Below are 22,264 nucleotides of genomic sequence, written 5' to 3'. Positions count from 1 at the left end.
TTAATTAATCACGACGACATTACGTTAGTGCCTAGTCTATCATACATCACGCATCCAAGGCCCTCATACAAAATCGCACTACCACAACCTTACTTAAAACACTTCACTTTCAAAAACCACCGAGTAAAAATAACACAAAAACGTACTCACAGAATGCGGCCTCGACACCAACCACTTGTCAACGTCCGAGCGGCAGCAGAGCGCGTGGCACACTGAGGCCTTTCTTTTATAGAAGGCGGGTGGGGATCGAAACCACCCACTATGATTTCTGCTTATATTTATTTATTAAGCTTACAACATCACACACAGTACAAAATCTAATTATTTTACGAAATCTTATATCTAAAATGTGTGACAATTAATGTAAACGTAAGTTTCACAAAAAAAATGATAAAAAAGAAATTAATAATTTAAAAAAAATACAATTAAAATACTTACATACTCATACGGCCTCTCCTAACCGTGCACCATCCTCGGATGCACTGGTGATCTCTTCTTCGGGAGAACGGCATCTTGCTCGTCATGGTCACCAATAAGTGGTTAGTTTGTTCTTGAGGAAGCAGAAGGATCAGTACACGCAGCCAAAGGCTCACCAACGTCATCGGGGTATTCGTCTTCGCAATCTGTGCAACAGTAATCCTGTTAATTAATCACTACGACATTACGTTAGTGCCTAGTCTATCATACATCACGCATCCAAGGCCATCATACATCACGCATCCAAGGCCCTCATACAAAATCGCACTACCACAACTTTATTTAAAACACTTCACTTTCAAAAACCACCGAGTAAAAATAACACAAAAACGTACTCACAGAATGCGGCCTCGACACCAACCACTTGTCAACGTCCGAGCGGCAGCAGAGCGCGTGGCACACTGAGGCCTTTCTTTTATAGAAGGCGGGTGGGGATCGAAACCACCCACTATGATTTCTGCTTATATTTATTTATTAAGCTTACAACATCACACACAGTACAAAATCTAATTATTTTACGAAATCTTAAATCTAAAATGTGTGACAATTAATGTAAACGTAAGTTTCACAAAAAAAATGATAAAAAAGAAATTAATAATTTAAAAAAAATACAATTAAAATACTTACATACTCATACGGCCCATCCTAACCGTGCACCATCCTCGGATGCACTGGTGATCTCTTCTTCGGGAGAACAGCATCTTGCTCGCCATGGTCACCAATATGTGGTTCGTTTGTTCTTGAGGAAGCAGAAGGATCAGTACACGCAGCTAAAGGCTCACCAACGTCATCGGGGTATTCGTCTTCGCAATCTGTGCAACAGTAATCCTGTTAATTAATCACGACGACATTACGTTAGTGCCTAGTCTATCATACATCACGCATCCAAGGCCCTCATACAAAATCGCACTACCACAACCTTACTTAAAACACTTCACTTTCAAAAACCACCGAGTAAAAATAACACAAAAACGTACTCACAGAATGCGGCCTCGACACCAACCACTTGTCAACGTCCGAGCGGCAGCAGAGCGCGTGGCACACTGAGGCCTTTCTTTTATAGAAGGCGGGTGGGGATCGAAACCACCCACTATGATTTCTGCTTATATTTATTTATTAAGCTTACAACATCACACACAGTACAAAATCTAATTATTTTACGAAATCTTAAATCTAAAATGTGTGACAATTAATGTAAACGTAAGTTTCACAAAAAAAATGATAAAAAAGAAATTAATAATTAAAAAAAAATACAATTAAAATACTTACATACTCATACGGCCCATCCTAACCGTGCACCATCCTCGGATGCACTGGTGATCTCTTCTTCGGGAGAACAGCATCTTGCTCGCCATGGTCACCAATATGTGGTTCGTTTGTTCTTGAGGAAGCAGAAGGATCAGTACACGCAGCTAAAGGCTCACCAACGTCATCGGGGTATTCGTCTTCGCAATCTGTGCAACAGTAATCCTGTTAATTAATCACGACGACATTACGTTAGTGCCTAGTCTATCATACATCACGCATCCAAGGCCCTCATACAAAATCGCACTACCACAACCTTACTTAAAACACTTCACTTTCAAAAACCACCGAGTAAAAATAACACAAAAACGTACTCACAGAATGCGGCCTCGACACCAACCACTTGTCAACGTCCGAGCGGCAGCAGAGCGCGTGGCACACTGAGGCCTTTCTTTTATAGAAGGCGGGTGGGGATCGAAACCACCCACTATGATTTCTGCTTATATTTATTTATTAAGCTTACAACATCACACACAGTACAAAATCTAATTATTTTACGAAATCTTATATCTAAAATGTGTGACAATTAATGTAAACGTAAGTTTCACAAAAAAAATGATAAAAAAGAAATTAATAATTTAAAAAAAATACAATTAAAATACTTACATACTCATACGGCCTCTCCTAACCGTGCACCATCCTCGGATGCACTGGTGATCTCTTCTTCGGGAGAACGGCATCTTGCTCGTCATGGTCACCAATAAGTGGTTAGTTTGTTCTTGAGGAAGCAGAAGGATCAGTACACGCAGCCAAAGGCTCACCAACGTCATCGGGGTATTCGTCTTCGCAATCTGTGCAACAGTAATCCTGTTAATTAATCACTACGACATTACGTTAGTGCCTAGTCTATCATACATCACGCATCCAAGGCCATCATACATCACGCATCCAAGGCCCTCATACAAAATCGCACTACCACAACTTTATTTAAAACACTTCACTTTCAAAAACCACCGAGTAAAAATAACACAAAAACGTACTCACAGAATGCGGCCTCGACACCAACCACTTGTCAACGTCCGAGCGGCAGCAGAGCGCGTGGCACACTGAGGCCTTTCTTTTATAGAAGGCGGGTGGGGATCGAAACCACCCACTATGATTTCTGCTTATATTTATTTATTAAGCTTACAACATCACACACAGTACAAAATCTAATTATTTTACGAAATCTTAAATCTAAAATGTGTGACAATTAATGTAAACGTAAGTTTCACAAAAAAAATGATAAAAAAGAAATTAATAATTTAAAAAAAATACAATTAAAATACTTACATACTCATACGGCCCATCCTAACCGTGCACCATCCTCGGATGCACTGGTGATCTCTTCTTCGGGAGAACAGCATCTTGCTCGCCATGGTCACCAATATGTGGTTCGTTTGTTCTTGAGGAAGCAGAAGGATCAGTACACGCAGCTAAAGGCTCACCAACGTCATCGGGGTATTCGTCTTCGAAATCTGTGCAACAGTAATCCTGTTAATTAATCACGACGACATTACGTTAGTGCCTAGTCTATCATACATCACGCATCCAAGGCCCTCATACAAAATCGCACTACCACAACCTTACTTAAAACACTTCACTTTCAAAAACCACCGAGTAAAAATAACACAAAAACGTACTCACAGAATGCGGCCTCGACACCAACCACTTGTCAACGTCCGAGCGGCAGCAGAGCGCGTGGCACACTGAGGCCTTTCTTTTATAGAAGGCGGGTGGGGATCGAAACCACCCACTATGATTTCTGCTTATATTTATTTATTAAGCTTACAACATCACACACAGTACAAAATCTAATTATTTTACGAAATCTTATATCTAAAATGTGTGACAATTAATGTAAACGTAAGTTTCACAAAAAAAATGATAAAAAAGAAATTAATAATTTAAAAAAAATACAATTAAAATACTTACATACTCATACGGCCTCTCCTAACCGTGCACCATCCTCGGATGCACTGGTGATCTCTTCTTCGGGAGAACGGCATCTTGCTCGTCATGGTCACCAATAAGTGGTTAGTTTGTTCTTGAGGAAGCAGAAGGATCAGTACACGCAGCCAAAGGCTCACCAACGTCATCGGGGTATTCGTCTTCGCAATCTGTGCAACAGTAATCCTGTTAATTAATCACTACGACATTACGTTAGTGCCTAGTCTATCATACATCACGCATCCAAGGCCCTCATACAAAATCGCACTACCACAACCTTACTTAAAACACTTCACTTTCAAAAACCACCGAGTAAAAATAACACAAAAACGTACTCACAGAATGCGGCCTCGACACCAACCACTTGTCAACGTCCGAGCGGCAGCAGAGCGCGTGGCACACTGAGGCCTTTCTTTTATAGAAGGCGGGTGGGGATCGAAACCACCCACTATGATTTCTGCTTATATTTATTTATTAAGCTTACAACATCACACACAGTACAAAATCTAATTATTTTACGAAATCTTATATCTAAAATGTGTGACAATTAATGTAAACGTAAGTTTCACAAAAAAAATGATAAAAAAGAAATTAATAATTAAAAAAAAATACAATTAAAATACTTACATACTCATACGGCCCATCCTAACCGTGCACCATCCTCGGATGCACTGGTGATCTCTTCTTCGGGAGAACAGCATCTTGCTCGCCATGGTCACCAATATGTGGTTCGTTTGTTCTTGAGGAAGCAGAAGGATCAGTACACGCAGCTAAAGGCTCACCAACGTCATCGGGGTATTCGTCTTCGCAATCTGTGCAACAGTAATCCTGTTAATTAATCACGACGACATTACGTTAGTGCCTAGTCTATCATACATCACGCATCCAAGGCCCTCATACAAAATCGCACTACCACAACCTTACTTAAAACACTTCACTTTCAAAAACCACCGAGTAAAAATAACACAAAAACGTACTCACAGAATGCGGCCTCGACACCAACCACTTGTCAACGTCCGAGCGGCAGCAGAGCGCGTGGCACACTGAGGCCTTTCTTTTATAGAAGGCGGGTGGGGATCGAAACCACCCACTATGATTTCTGCTTATATTTATTTATTAAGCTTACAACATCACACACAGTACAAAATCTAATTATTTTACGAAATCTTATATCTAAAATGTGTGACAATTAATGTAAACGTAAGTTTCACAAAAAAAATGATAAAAAAGAAATTAATAATTTAAAAAAATACAATTAAAATACTTACATACTCATACGGCCTCTCCTAACCGTGCACCATCCTCGGATGCACTGGTGATCTCTTCTTCGGGAGAACGGCATCTTGCTCGTCATGGTCACCAATAAGTGGTTAGTTTGTTCTTGAGGAAGCAGAAGGATCAGTACACGCAGCCAAAGGCTCACCAACGTCATCGGGGTATTCGTCTTCGCAATCTGTGCAACAGTAATCCTGTTAATTAATCACTACGACATTACGTTAGTGCCTAGTCTATCATACATCACGCATCCAAGGCCATCATACATCACGCATCCAAGGCCCTCATACAAAATCGCACTACCACAACTTTAGTTAAAACACTTCACTTTCAAAAACCACCGAGTAAAAATAACACAAAAACGTACTCACAGAATGCGGCCTCGACACCAACCACTTGTCAACGTCCGAGCGGCAGCAGAGCGCGTGGCACACTGAGGCCTTTCTTTTATAGAAGGCGGGTGGGGATCGAAACCACCCACTATGATTTCTGCTTATATTTATTTATTAAGCTTACAACATCACACACAGTACAAAATCTAATTATTTTACGAAATCTTAAATCTAAAATGTGTGACAATTAATGTAAACGTAAGTTTCACAAAAAAAATGATAAAAAAGAAATTAATAATTTAAAAATAATACAATTAAAATACTTACATACTCATACGGCCCATCCTAACCGTGCACCATCCTCGGATGCACTGGTGATCTCTTCTTCGGGAGAACAGCATCTTGCTCGCCATGGTCACCAATATGTGGTTCGTTTGTTCTTGAGGAAGCAGAAGGATCAGTACACGCAGCTAAAGGCTCACCAACGTCATCGGGGTATTCGTCTTCGCAATCTGTGCAACAGTAATCCTGTTAATTAATCACGACGACATTACGTTAGTGCCTAGTCTATCATACATCACGCATCCAAGGCCCTCATACAAAATCGCACTACCACAACCTTACTTAAAACACTTCACTTTCAAAAACCACCGAGTAAAAATAACACAAAAACGTACTCACAGAATGCGGCCTCGACACCAACCACTTGTCAACGTCCGAGCGGCAGCAGAGCGCGTGGCACACTGAGGCCTTTCTATTATAGAAGGCGGGTGGGGATCGAAACCACCCACTATGATTTCTGCTTATATTTATTTATTAAGCTTACAACATCACACACAGTACAAAATCTAATTATTTTACGAAATCTTAAATCTAAAATGTGTGACAATTAATGTAAACGTAAGTTTCACAAAAAAAATGATAAAAAAGAAATTAATAATTAAAAAAAAATACAATTAAAATACTTACATACTCATACGGCCCATCCTAACCGTGCACCATCCTCGGATGCACTGGTGATCTCTTCTTCGGGAGAACAGCATCTTGCTCGCCATGGTCACCAATATGTGGTTCGTTTGTTCTTGAGGAAGCAGAAGGATCAGTACACGCAGCTAAAGGCTCACCAACGTCATCGGGGTATTCGTCTTCGCAATCTGTGCAACAGTAATCCTGTTAATTAATCACGACGACATTACGTTAGTGCCTAGTCTATCATACATCACGCATCCAAGGCCCTCATACAAAATCGCACTACCACAACCTTACTTAAAACACTTCACTTTCAAAAACCACCGAGTAAAAATAACACAAAAACGTACTCACAGAATGCGGCCTCGACACCAACCACTTGTCAACGTCCGAGCGGCAGCAGAGCGCGTGGCACACTGAGGCCTTTCTTTTATAGAAGGCGGGTGGGGATCGAAACCACCCACTATGATTTCTGCTTATATTTATTTATTAAGCTTACAACATCACACACAGTACAAAATCTAATTATTTTACGAAATCTTATATCTAAAATGTGTGACAATTAATGTAAACGTAAGTTTCACAAAAAAAATGATAAAAAAGAAATTAATAATTTAAAAAAAATACAATTAAAATACTTACATACTCATACGGCCTCTCCTAACCGTGCACCATCCTCGGATGCACTGGTGATCTCTTCTTCGGGAGAACGGCATCTTGCTCGTCATGGTCACCAATAAGTGGTTAGTTTGTTCTTGAGGAAGCAGAAGGATCAGTACACGCAGCCAAAGGCTCACCAACGTCATCGGGGTATTCGTCTTCGCAATCTGTGCAACAGTAATCCTGTTAATTAATCACTACGACATTACGTTAGTGCCTAGTCTATCATACATCACGCATCCAAGGCCATCATACATCACGCATCCAAGGCCCTCATACAAAATCGCACTACCACAACTTTAGTTAAAACACTTCACTTTCAAAAACCACCGAGTAAAAATAACACAAAAACGTACTCACAGAATGCGGCCTCGACACCAACCACTTGTCAACGTCCGAGCGGCAGCAGAGCGCGTGGCACACTGAGGCCTTTCTTTTATAGAAGGCGGGTGGGGATCGAAACCACCCACTATGATTTCTGCTTATATTTATTTATTAAGCTTACAACATCACACACAGTACAAAATCTAATTATTTTACGAAATCTTAAATCTAAAATGTGTGAAAATTAATGTAAACGTAAGTTTCACAAAAAAAATGATAAAAAAGAAATTAATAATTTAAAAATAATACAATTAAAATACTTACATACTCATACGGCCCATCCTAACCGTGCACCATCCTCGGATGCACTGGTGATCTCTTCTTCGGGAGAACAGCATCTTGCTCGCCATGGTCACCAATATGTGGTTCGTTTGTTCTTGAGGAAGCAGAAGGATCAGTACACGCAGCTAAAGGCTCACCAACGTCATCGGGGTATTCGTCTTCGCAATCTGTGCAACAGTAATCCTGTTAATTAATCACGACGACATTACGTTAGTGCCTAGTCTATCATACATCACGCATCCAAGGCCCTCATACAAAATCGCACTACCACAACCTTACTTAAAACACTTCACTTTCAAAAACCACCGAGTAAAAATAACACAAAAACGTACTCACAGAATGCGGCCTCGACACCAACCACTTGTCAACGTCCGAGCGGCAGCAGAGCGCGTGGCACACTGAGGCCTTTCTTTTATAGAAGGCGGGTGGGGATCGAAACCACCCACTATGATTTCTGCTTATATTTATTTATTAAGCTTACAACATCACACACAGTACAAAATCTAATTATTTTACGAAATCTTATATCTAAAATGTGTGACAATTAATGTAAACGTAAGTTTCACAAAAAAAATGATAAAAAAGAAATTAATAATTTAAAAAAAATACAATTAAAATACTTACATACTCATACGGCCTCTCCTAACCGTGCACCATCCTCGGATGCACTGGTGATCTCTTCTTCGGGAGAACGGCATCTTGCTCGTCATGGTCACCAATAAGTGGTTAGTTTGTTCTTGAGGAAGCAGAAGGATCAGTACACGCAGCCAAAGGCTCACCAACGTCATCGGGGTATTCGTCTTCGCAATCTGTGCAACAGTAATCCTGTTAATTAATCACTACGACATTACGTTAGTGCCTAGTCTATCATACATCACGCATCCAAGGCCATCATACATCACGCATCCAAGGCCCTCATACAAAATCGCACTGCCACAACTTTAGTTAAAACACTTCACTTTCAAAAACCACCGAGTAAAAATAACACAAAAACGTACTCACAGAATGCGGCCTCGACACCAACCACTTGTCAACGTCCGAGCGGCAGCAGAGCGCGTGGCACACTGAGGCCTTTCTTTTATAGAAGGCGGGTGGGGATCGAAACCACCCACTATGATTTCTGCTTATATTTATTTATTAAGCTTACAACATCACACACAGTACAAAATCTAATTATTTTACGAAATCTTAAATCTAAAATGTGTGACAATTAATGTAAACGTAAGTTTCACAAAAAAAATGATAAAAAAGAAATTAATAATTTAAAAAAAATACAATTAAAATACTTACATACTCATACGGCCCATCCTAACCGTGCACCATCCTCGGATGCACTGGTGATCTCTTCTTCGGGAGAACAGCATCTTGCTCGCCATGGGCACCAATATGTGGTTCGTTTGTTCTTGAGGAAGCAGAAGGATCAGTACACGCAGCTAATGGCTCACCAACGTCATCGGGGTATTCGTCTTCGCAATCTGTGCAACAGTAATCCTGTTAATTAATCACGACGACATTACGTTAGTGCCTAGTCTATCATACATCACGCATCCAAGGCCCTCATACAAAATCGCACTACCACAACCTTACTTAAAACACTTCACTTTCAAAAACCACCGAGTAAAAATAACACAAAAACGTACTCACAGAATGCGGCCTCGACACCAACCACTTGTCAACGTCCGAGCGGCAGCAGAGCGCGTGGCACACTGAGGCCTTTCTATTATAGAAGGCGGGTGGGGATCGAAACCACCCACTATCATTTCTGCTTATATTTATTTATTAAGCTTACAACATCACACACAGTACAAAATCTACTAATTATTTTACGAAATCTTATATCTAAAATGTGTGACAATTAATGTAAACGTAAGTTTCACAAAAAAAATGATAAAAAAGAAATTAATAATTAAAAAAAAATACAATTAAAATACTTACATACTCATACGGCCTCTCCTGACCGTGCACCATCCTCGGATGCACTGGTGATCTCTTCTTCGGGAGAACAGCATCTTGCTCGCCATGGTCACCAATATGTGGTTCGTTTGTTCTTGAGGAAGCAGAAGGATCAGTACACGCAGCTAAAGGCTCACCAACGTCATCGGGGTATTCGTCTTCGCAATCTGTGCAACAGTAATCCTGTTAATTAATCACTACGACATTACGTTAGTGCCTAGTCTATCATACATCACGCATCCAAGGCCATCATACATCACGCATCCAAGGCCCTCATACAAAATCGCACTGCCACAACTTTAGTTAAAACACTTCACTTTCAAAAACCACCGAGTAAAAATAACACAAAAACGTACTCACAGAATGCGGCCTCGACACCAACCACTTATCAACGTCCGAGCGGCAGCAGAGCGCGTGGCACACTGAGGCCTTTCTTTTATAGAAGGCGGGTGGGGATCGAAACCACCCACTATGATTTCTGCTTATATTTATTTATTAAGCTTACAACATCACACACAGTACAAAATCTAATTATTTTACGAAATCTTAAATCTAAAATGTGTGACAATTAATGTAAACGTAAGTTTCACAAAAAAAATGATAAAAAAGAAATTAATAATTTAAAAAAAATACAATTAAAATACTTACATACTCATACGGCCCATCCTAACCGTGCACCATCCTCGGATGCACTGGTGATCTCTTCTTCGGGAGAACAGCATCTTGCTCGCCATGGGCACCAATATGTGGTTCGTTTGTTCTTGAGGAAGCAGAAGGATCAGTACACGCAGCTAATGGCTCACCAGTGTCATCGGGGTATTCGTCTTCGCAATCTGTGCAACAGTAATCCTGTTAATTAATCACGACGACATTACGTTAGTGCCTAGTCTATCATACATCACGCATCCAAGGCCCTCATAAAAAAACGCACTACCACAACCTTACTTAAAACACTTCACTTTCAAAAACCACCGAGTAAAAATAACACAAAAACGTACTCACAGAATGCGGCCTCGACACCAACCACTTGTCAACGTCCGAGCGGCAGCAGAGCGCGTGGCACACTGAGGCCTTTCTATTATAGAAGGCGGGTGGGGATCGAAACCACCCACTATCATTTCTGCTTATATTTATTTATTAAGCTTACAACATCACACACAGTACAAAATCTACTAATTATTTTACGAAATCTTATATCTAAAATGTGTGACAATTAATGTAAACGTAAGTTTCACAAAAAAAATGATAAAAAAGAAATTAATAATTTAAAAAAAATACAATTAAAATACTTACATACTCATACGGCCCATCCTAACCGTGCACCATCCTCGGATGCATTGGTGATCTCTTCTTCGGGAGAACAGCATCTTGCTCGCCATGGTCACCAATATGTGGTTCGTTTGTTCTTGAGGAAGCAGAAGGATCAGTACACGCAGCTAAAGGCTCACCAACGTCATCGGGGTATTCGTCTTCGCAATCTGTGCAACAGTAATCCTGTTAATTAATCACGACGAAATTACGTTAGTGCCTAGTCTATCATACATCACGCATCCAAGGCCCTCATACAAAATCGCACTACCACAACCTTACTTAAAACACTTCACTTTCAAAAACCACCGAGTAAAAATAACACAAAAACGTACTCACAGAATGCGGCCTCGACACCAACCACTTGTCAACGTCCGAGCGGCAGCAGAGCGCGTGGCACACTGAGGCCTTTCTTTTATAGAAGGCTGGTGGGGATCGAAACCACCCACTATGATTTCTGCTTATATTTATTTATTAAGCTTACAACATCACACACAGTACAAAATCTAATTATTTTACGAAATCTTATATCTAAAATGTGTGACAATTAATGTAAACGTAAGTTTCACAAAAAAAAATTATAAAAAAAAATTAATAATTAAAAAAAAATACAATTAAAATACTTACATACTCATACGGCCTCTCCTGACCGTGCACCATCCTCGGATGCACTGGTGATCTCTTCTTCGGGAGAACGGCATCTTGCTCGCCATGGTCACCAATATGTGGTTAGTTTGTTCTTGAGGAAGCAGAAGGATCAGTACACGCAGCTAAAGGCTCGCCAACGTCATCGGGGCATTCGTCTTCGCAATCTGTGCAACAGTAATCCTGTTAATTAATCACGACGACATTACGTTAGTGCCTAGTCTATCATACATCACGCATCCAAGGCCCTCATACAAAATCGCACTACCACAACTTTATTTAAAACACTTCACTTTCAAAAACCACCGAATAAAAATAACACAAAAACGTACTCACAGTATGCGGCCTCGACACCAACCACTTGTCTTGTCAACGTCCGAGCAACAACAGAGCGCGTGGCACACTGAGGCCTTTCTATTATAGAAGGCGGGTGGGGATCGAAACCACCCACTATGATTTCTGCTTATATTTATTTATTAAGCTTACAACATCACACACAGTACAAAATCTAATTATTTTACGAAATCTTATATCTAAAATGTGTGACAATTAATGTAAACGTAAGTTTCACAAAAAAAATGATAAAAAAGAAATTAATAATTTAAAAAAAATACAATTAAAATACTTACATACTCATACGGCCCATCCTAACCGTGCACCATCCTCGGATGCATTGGTGATCTCTTCTTCGGGAGAACAGCATCTTGCTCGCCATGGTCACCAATATGTGGTTCGTTTGTTCTTGAGGAAGCAGAAGGATCAGTACACGCAGCTAAAGGCTCTCCAACGTCATCGGGGTATTCGTCTTCGCAATCTGTGCAACAGTAATCCTGTTAATTAATCACGACGACATTACGTTAGTGCCTAGTCTATCATACATCACGCATCCAAGGCCCTCATACAAAATCGCACTACCACAACTTTATTTAAAACACTTCACTTTCAAAAACCACCGAGTAAAAATAACACAAAAACGTACTCACAGAATGCGGCCTCGACACCAACCACTTGTCAACGTCCGAGCGGCAGCAGAGCGCGTGGCACACTGAGGCCTTTCTTTTATAGAAGGCGGGTGGGGATCGAAACCACCCACTATGATTTCTGCTTATATTTATTTATTAAGCTTACAACATCACACACAGTACAAAATCTAATTATTTTACGAAATCTTAAATCTAAAATGTGTGACAATTAATGTAAACGTAAGTTTCACAAAAAAAATGATAAAAAAGAAATTAATAATTTAAAAAAAATACAATTAAAATACTTACATACTCATACGGCCCATCCTAACCGTGCACCATCCTCGGATGCATTGGTGATCTCTTCTTCGGGAGAACAGCATCTTGCTCGCCATGGTCACCAATATGTGGTTCGTTTGTTCTTGAGGAAGCAGAAGGATCAGTACACGCAGCTAAAGGCTCACCAACGTCATCGGGGTATTCGTCTTCGCAATCTGTGCAACAGTAATCCTGTTAATTAATCACGACGAAATTACGTTAGTGCCTAGTCTATCATACATCACGCATCCAAGGCCCTCATACAAAATCGCACTACCACAACCTTACTTAAAACACTTCACTTTCAAAAACCACCGAGTAAAAATAACACAAAAACGTACTCACAGAATGCGGCCTCGACACCAACCACTTGTCAACGTCCGAGCGGCAGCAGAGCGCGTGGCACACTGAGGCCTTTCTTTTATAGAAGGCTGGTGGGGATCGAAACCACCCACTATGATTTCTGCTTATATTTATTTATTAAGCTTACAACATCACACACAGTACAAAATCTAATTATTTTACGAAATCTTATATCTAAAATGTGTGACAATTAATGTAAACGTAAGTTTCACAAAAAAAAATTATAAAAAAAAATTAATAATTAAAAAAAAATACAATTAAAATACTTACATACTCATACGGCCTCTCCTGACCGTGCACCATCCTCGGATGCACTGGTGATCTCTTCTTCGGGAGAACGGCATCTTGCTCGCCATGGTCACCAATATGTGGTTAGTTTGTTCTTGAGGAAGCAGAAGGATCAGTACACGCAGCTAAAGGCTCGCCAACGTCATCGGGGCATTCGTCTTCGCAATCTGTGCAACAGTAATCCTGTTAATTAATCACGACGACATTACGTTAGTGCCTAGTCTATCATACATCACGCATCCAAGGCCCTCATACAAAATCGCACTACCACAACTTTATTTAAAACACTTCACTTTCAAAAACCACCGAATAAAAATAACACAAAAACGTACTCACAGTATGCGGCCTCGACACCAACCACTTGTCTTGTCAACGTCCGAGCAACAACAGAGCGCGTGGCACACTGAGGCCTTTCTATTATAGAAGGCGGGTGGGGATCGAAACCACCCACTATGATTTCTGCTTATATTTATTTATTAAGCTTACAACATCACACACAGTACAAAATCTAATTATTTTACGAAATCTTATATCTAAAATGTGTGACAATTAATGTAAACGTAAGTTTCACAAAAAAAATGATAAAAAAGAAATTAATAATTTAAAAAAAATACAATTAAAATACTTACATACTCATACGGCCCATCCTAACCGTGCACCATCCTCGGATGCATTGGTGATCTCTTCTTCGGGAGAACAGCATCTTGCTCGCCATGGTCACCAATATGTGGTTCGTTTGTTCTTGAGGAAGCAGAAGGATCAGTACACGCAGCTAAAGGCTCTCCAACGTCATCGGGGTATTCGTCTTCGCAATCTGTGCAACAGTAATCCTGTTAATTAATCACGACGACATTACGTTAGTGCCTAGTCTATCATACATCACGCATCCAAGGCCCTCATACAAAATCGCACTACCACAACTTTATTTAAAACACTTCACTTTCAAAAACCACCGAGTAAAAATAACACAAAAACGTACTCACAGAATGCGGCCTCGACACCAACCACTTGTCAACGTCCGAGCGGCAGCAGAGCGCGTGGCACACTGAGGCCTTTCTTTTATAGAAGGCGGGTGGGGATCGAAACCACCCACTATGATTTCTGCTTATATTTATTTATTAAGCTTACAACATCACACACAGTACAAAATCTAATTATTTTACGAAATCTTAAATCTAAAATGTGTGACAATTAATGTAAACGTAAGTTTCACAAAAAAAATGATAAAAAAGAAATTAATAATTTAAAAAAAATACAATTAAAATACTTACATACTCATACGGCCCATCCTAACCGTGCACCATCCTCGGATGCACTGGTGATCTCTTCTTCGGGAGAACAGCATCTTGCTCGCCATGGTCACCAATATGTGGTTCGTTTGTTCTTGAGGAAGCAGAAGGATCAGTACACGCAGCTAAAGGCTCACCAACGTCATCGGGGTATTCGTCTTCGCAATCTGTGCAACAGTAATCCTGTTAATTAATCACGACGACATTACGTTAGTGCCTAGTCTATCATACATCACGCATCCAAGGCCCTCATACAAAATCGCACTACCACAACCTTACTTAAAACACTTCACTTTCAAAAACCACCGAGTAAAAATAACACAAAAACGTACTCACAGAATGCGGCCTCGACACCAACCACTTGTCAACGTCCGAGCGGCAGCAGAGCGCGTGGCACACTGAGGCCTTTCTATTATAGAAGGCGGGTGGGGATCGAAACCACCCACTATGATTTCTGCTTATATTTATTTATTAAGCTTACAACATCACACACAGTACAAAATCTAATTATTTTACGAAATCTTAAATCTAAAATGTGTGACAATTAATGTAAACGTAAGTTTCACAAAAAAAATGATAAAAAAGAAATTAATAATTAAAAAAAATACAATTAAAATACTTACATACTCATACGGCCCATCCTAACCGTGCACCATCCTCGGATGCACTGGTGATCTCTTCTTCGGGAGAACAGCATCTTGCTCGCCATGGTCACCAATATGTGGTTCGTTTGTTCTTGAGGAAGCAGAAGGATCAGTACACGCAGCTAAAGGCTCACCAACGTCATCGGGGTATTCGTCTTCGCAATCTGTGCAACAGTAATCCTGTTAATTAATCACGACGACATTACGTTAGTGCCTAGTCTATCATACATCACGCATCCAAGGCCATCATACATCACGCATCCAAGGCCCTCATACAAAATCGCACTACCACAACTTTAGTTAAAACACTTCACTTTCAAAAACCACCGAGTAAAAATAACACAAAAACGTACTCACAGAATGCGGCCTCGACACCAACCACTTGTCAACGTCCGAGCGGCAGCAGAGCGCGTGGCACACTGAGGCCTTTCTATTATAGAAGGCGGGTGGGGATCGAAACCACCCACTATGATTTCTGCTTATATTTATTTATTAAGCTTACAACATCACACACAGTACAAAATCTAATTATTTTACGAAATCTTAAATCTAAAATGTGTGACAATTAATGTAAACGTAAGTTTCACAAAAAAAATGATAAAAAAGAAATTAATAATTTAAAAAAAATACAATTAAAATACTTACATACTCATACGGCCCATCCTAACCGTGCACCATCCTCGGATGCACTGGTGATCTCTTCTTCGGGAGAACAGCATCTTGCTCGCCATGGTCACCAATATGTGGTTCGTTTGTTCTTGAGGAAGCAGAAGGATCAGTACACGCAGCTAAAGGCTCACCAACGTCATCGGGGTATTCGTCTTCGCAATCTGTGCAACAGTAATCCTGTTAATTAATCACGACGACATTACGTTAGTGCCTAGTCTATCATACATCACGCATCCAAGGCCCTCATACAAAATCGCACTACCACAACCTTACTTAAAACACTTCACTTTCAAAAACCACCGAGTAAAAATAACACAAAAACGTACTCACAGAATGCGGCCTCGACACCAACCACTTGTCAACGTCCGAGCGGCAGCAGAGCGCGTGGCACACTGAGGCCTTTCTTTTATAGAAGGCGGGTGGGGATCGAAACCACCCACTATGATTTCTGCTTATATTTATTTATTAAGCTTACAACATCACACACAGTACAAAATCTAATTATTTTACGAAATCTTATATCTAAAATGTGTGACAATTAATGTAAACGTAAGTTTCACAAAAAAAATGATAAAAAAGAAATTAATAATTTAAAAAAAATACAATTAAAATACTTACATACTCATACGGCCTCTCCTAACCGTGCACCATCCTCGGATGCACTGGTGATCTCTTCTTCGGGAGAACGGCATCTTGCTCGTCATGGTCACCAATAAGTGGTTAGTTTGTTCTTGAGGAAGCAGAAGGATCAGTACACGCAGCCAAAGGCTCACCAACGTCATCGGGGTATTCGTCTTCGCAATCTGTGCAACAGTAATCCTGTTAATTAATCACGACGACATTACGTTAGTGCCTAGTCTATCATACATCACGCATCCAAGGCCATCATACATCACGCATCCAAGGCCCTCATACAAAATCGCACTACCACAACCTTACTTAAAACACTTCACTTTCAAAAACCACCGAGTAAAAATAACACAAAAACGTACTCACAGAATGCGGCCTCGACACCAACCACTTGTCAACGTCCGAGCGGCAGCAGAGCGCGTGGCACACTGAGGCCTTTCTATTATAGAAGGCGGGTGGGGATCGAAACCACCCACTATGATTTCTGCTTATATTTATTTATTAAGCTTACAACATCACACACAGTACAAAATCTAATTATTTTACGAAATCTTAAATCTAAAATGTGTGACAATTAATGTAAACGTAAGTTTCACAAAAAAAATGATAAAAAAGAAATTAATAATTTAAAAAAAATACAATTAAAATACTTACATACTCATACGGCCCATCCTAACCGTGCACCATCCTCGGATGCACTGGTGATCTCTTCTTCGGGAGAACGGCATCTTGCTCGTCATGGTCACCAATAAGTGGTTAGTTTGTTCTTGAGGAAGCAGAAGGATCAGTACACGCAGCCAAAGGCTCACCAACGTCATCGGGGTATTCGTCTTCGCAATCTGTGCAACAGTAATCCTGTTAATTAATCACGACGACATTACGTTAGTGCCTAGTCTATCATACATCACGCATCCAAGGCCATCATACATCACGCATCCAAGGCCCTCATACAAAATCGCACTACCACAACCTTACTTAAAACACTTCACTTTCAAAAACCACCGAGTAAAAATAACACAAAAACGTACTCACAGAATGCGGCCTCGACACCAACCACTTGTCAACGTCCGAGCGGCAGCAGAGCGCGTGGCACACTGAGGCCTTTCTATTATAGAAGGCGGGTGGGGATCGAAACCACCCACTATGATTTCTGCTTATATTTATTTATTAAGCTTACAACATCACACACAGTACAAAATCTAATTATTTTACGAAATCTTAAATCTAAAATGTGTGACAATTAATGTAAACGTAAGTTTCACAAAAAAAATGATAAAAAAGAAATTAATAATTTAAAAAAAATACAATTAAAATACTTACATACTCATACGGCCCATCCTAACCGTGCACCATCCTCGGATGCACTGGTGATCTCTTCTTCGGGAGAACAGCATCTTGCTCGCCATGGTCACCAATATGTGGTTCGTTTGTTCTTGAGGAAGCAGAAGGATCAGTACACGCAGCTAAAGGCTCACCAACGTCATCGGGGTATTCGTCTTCGCAATCTGTGCAACAGTAATCCTGTTAATTAATCACGACGACATTACGTTAGTGCCTAGTCTATCATACATCACGCATCCAAGGCCATCATACATCACGCATCCAAGGCCCTCATACAAAATCGCACTACCACAACTTTAGTTAAAACACTTCACTTTCAAAAACCACCGAGTAAAAATAACACAAAAACGTACTCACAGAATGCGGCCTCGACACGAACCACTTGTCAACGTCCGAGCGGCAGCAGAGCGCGTGGCACACTGAGGCCTTTCTATTATAGAAGGCGGGTGGGGATCGAAACCACCCACTATGATTTCTGCTTATATTTATTTATTAAGCTTACAACATCACACACAGTACAAAATCTAATTATTTTACGAAATCTTAAATCTAAAATGTGTGACAATTAATGTAAACGTAAGTTTCACAAAAAAAATGATAAAAAAGAAATTAATAATTTAAAAAAAATACAATTAAAATACTTACATACTCATACGGCCCATCCTAACCGTGCACCATCCTCGGATGCACTGGTGATCTCTTCTTCGGGAGAACAGCATCTTGCTCGCCATGGTCACCAATATGTGGTTCGTTTGTTCTTGAGGAAGCAGAAGGATCAGTACACGCAGCTAAAGGCTCACCAACGTCATCGGGGTATTCGTCTTCGCAATCTGTGCAACAGTAATCCTGTTAATTAATCACGACGACATTACGTTAGTGCCTAGTCTATCATACATCACGCATCCAAGGCCCTCATACAAAATCGCACTACCACAACCTTACTTAAAACACTTCACTTTCAAAAACCACCGAGTAAAAATAACACAAAAACGTACTCACAGAATGCGGCCTCGACACCAACCACTTGTCAACGTCCGAGCGGCAGCAGAGCGCGTGGCACACTGAGGCCTTTCTTTTATAGAAGGCGGGTGGGGATCGAAACCACCCACTATGATTTCTGCTTATATTTATTTATTAAGCTTACAACATCACACACAGTACAAAATCTAATTATTTTACGAAATCTTATATCTAAAATGTGTGACAATTAATGTAAACGTAAGTTTCACAAAAAAAATGATAAAAAAGAAATTAATAATTTAAAAAAAATACAATTAAAATACTTACATACTCATACGGCCTCTCCTAACCGTGCACCATCCTCGGATGCACTGGTGATCTCTTCTTCGGGAGAACGGCATCTTGCTCGTCATGGTCACCAATAAGTGGTTAGTTTGTTCTTGAGGAAGCAGAAGGATCAGTACACGCAGCCAAAGGCTCACCAACGTCATCGGGGTATTCGTCTTCGCAATCTGTGCAACAGTAATCCTGTTAATTAATCACTACGACATTACGTTAGTGCCTAGTCTATCATACATCACGCATCCAAGGCCATCATACATCACGCATCCAAGGCCCTCATACAAAATCGCACTACCACAACTTTAGTTAAAACACTTCACTTTCAAAAACCACCGAGTAAAAATAACACAAAAACGTACTCACAGAATGCGGCCTCGACACCAACCACTTGTCAACGTCCGAGCGGCAGCAGAGCGCGTGGCACACTGAGGCCTTTCTTTTATAGAAGGCGGGTGGGGATCGAAACCACCCACTATGATTTCTGCTTATATTTATTTATTAAGGTTACAACATCACACACAGTACAAAATCTAATTATTTTACGAAATCTTAAATCTAAAATGTGTGACAATTAATGTAAACGTAAGTTTCACAAAAAAAATGATAAAAAAGAAATTAATAATTTAAAAATAATACAATTAAAATACTTACATACTCATACGGCCCATCCTAACCGTGCACCATCCTCGGATGCACTGGTGATCTCTTCTTCGGGAGAACAGCATCTTGCTCGCCATGGTCACCAATATGTGGTTCGTTTGTTCTTGAGGAAGCAGAAGGATCAGTACACGCAGCTAAAGGCTCACCAACGTCATCGGGGTATTCGTCTTCGCAATCTGTGCAACAGTAATCCTGTTAATTAATCACGACGACATTACGTTAGTGCCTAGTCTATCATACATCACGCATCCAAGGCCCTCATACAAAATCGCACTACCACAACCTTACTTAAAACACTTCACTTTCAAAAACCACCGAGTAAAAATAACACAAAAACGTACTCACAGAATGCGGCCTCGACACCAACCACTTGTCAACGTCCGAGCGGCAGCAGAGCGCGTGGCACACTGAGGCCTTTCTTTTATAGAAGGCGGGTGGGGATCGAAACCACCCACTATGATTTCTGCTTATATTTATTTATTAAGCTTACAACATCACACACAGTACAAAATCTAATTATTTTACGAAATCTTATATCTAAAATGTGTGACAATTAATGTAAACGTAAGTTTCACAAAAAAAATGATAAAAAAGAAATTAATAATTTAAAAAAAATACAATTAAAATACTTACATACTCATACGGTCTCTCCTAACCGTGCACCATCCTCGGATGCACTGGTGATCTCTTCTTCGGGAGAACGGCATCTTGCTCGTCATGGTCACCAATAAGTGGTTAGTTTGTTCTTGAGGAAGCAGAAGGATCAGTACACGCAGCCAAAGGCTCACCAACGTCATCGGGGTATTCGTCTTCGCAATCTGTGCAACAGTAATCCTGTTAATTAATCACTACGACATTACGTTAGTGCCTAGTCTATCATACATCACGCATCCAAGGCCATCATACATCACGCATCCAAGGCCCTCATACAAAATCGCACTGCCACAACTTTAGTTAAAACACTTCACTTTCAAAAACCACCGAGTAAAAATAACACAAAAACGTACTCACAGAATGCGGCCTCGACACCAACCACTTGTCAACGTCCGAGCGGCAGCAGAGCGCGTGGCACACTGAGGCCTTTCTTTTATAGAAGGCGGGTGGGGATCGAAACCACCCACTATGATTTCTGCTTATATTTATTTATTAAGCTTACAACATCACACACAGTACAAAATCTAATTATTTTACGAAATCTTAAATCTAAAATGTGTGACAATTAATGTAAACGTAAGTTTCACAAAAAAAATGATAAAAAAGAAATTAATAATTTAAAAAAAATACAATTAAAATACTTACATACTCATACGGCCCATCCTAACCGTGCACCATCCTCGGATGCACTGGTGATCTCTTCTTCGGGAGAACAGCATCTTGCTCGCCATGGGCACCAATGTGGTTCGTTTGTTCTTGAGGAAGCAGAAGGATCAGTACACGCAGCTAATGGCTCACCAACGTCATCGGGGTATTCGTCTTCGCAATCTGTGCAACAGTAATCCTGTTAATTAATCACGACGACATTACGTTAGTGCCTAGTCTATCATACATCACGCATCCAAGGCCCTCATACAAAATCGTACTACCACAACCTTACTTAAAACACTTCACTTTCAAAAACCACCGAGTAAAAATAACACAAAAACGTACTCACAGAATGCGGCCTCGACACCAACCACTTGTCAACGTCCGAGCGGCAGCAGAGCGCGTGGCACACTGAGGCCTTTCTATTATAGAAGGCGGGTGGGGATCGAAACCACCCACTATCATTTCTGCTTATATTTATTTATTAAGCTTACAACATCACACACAGTACAAAATCTAATTATTTTACGAAATTTTATATCTAAAATGTGTGACAATTAATGTAACGTAAGTTTCACAAAAAAAAAATGATAAAAAAGAAATTAATAATTAAAAAAAAATACAATTAAAATACTTACATACTCATACGGCCCATCCTAACCGTGCACCATCCTCGGATGCACTGGTGATCTCTTCTTCGGGAGAACAGCATCTTGCTCGCCATGGTCACCAATATGTGGTTCGTTTGTTCTTGAGGAAGCAGAAGGATCAGTACACGCAGCTAAAGGCTCACCAACGTCATCGGGGTATTCGTCTTCGCAATCTGTGCAACAGTAATCCTGTTAATTAATCACGACGACATTACGTTAGTGCCTAGTCTATCATACATCACGCATCCAAGGCCCTCATACAAAATCGCACTACCACAACCTTACTTAAAACACTTCACTTTCAAAAACCACCGAGTAAAAATAACA

The sequence above is a fragment of the Pieris napi genome, chromosome 11, assembly GCF_905475465.1.
Source record: "Pieris napi chromosome 11, ilPieNapi1.2, whole genome shotgun sequence".
NCBI lineage: Eukaryota > Metazoa > Arthropoda > Insecta > Lepidoptera > Pieridae > Pieris > Pieris napi.
This window is presented reverse-complemented; position numbering follows the sequence as displayed.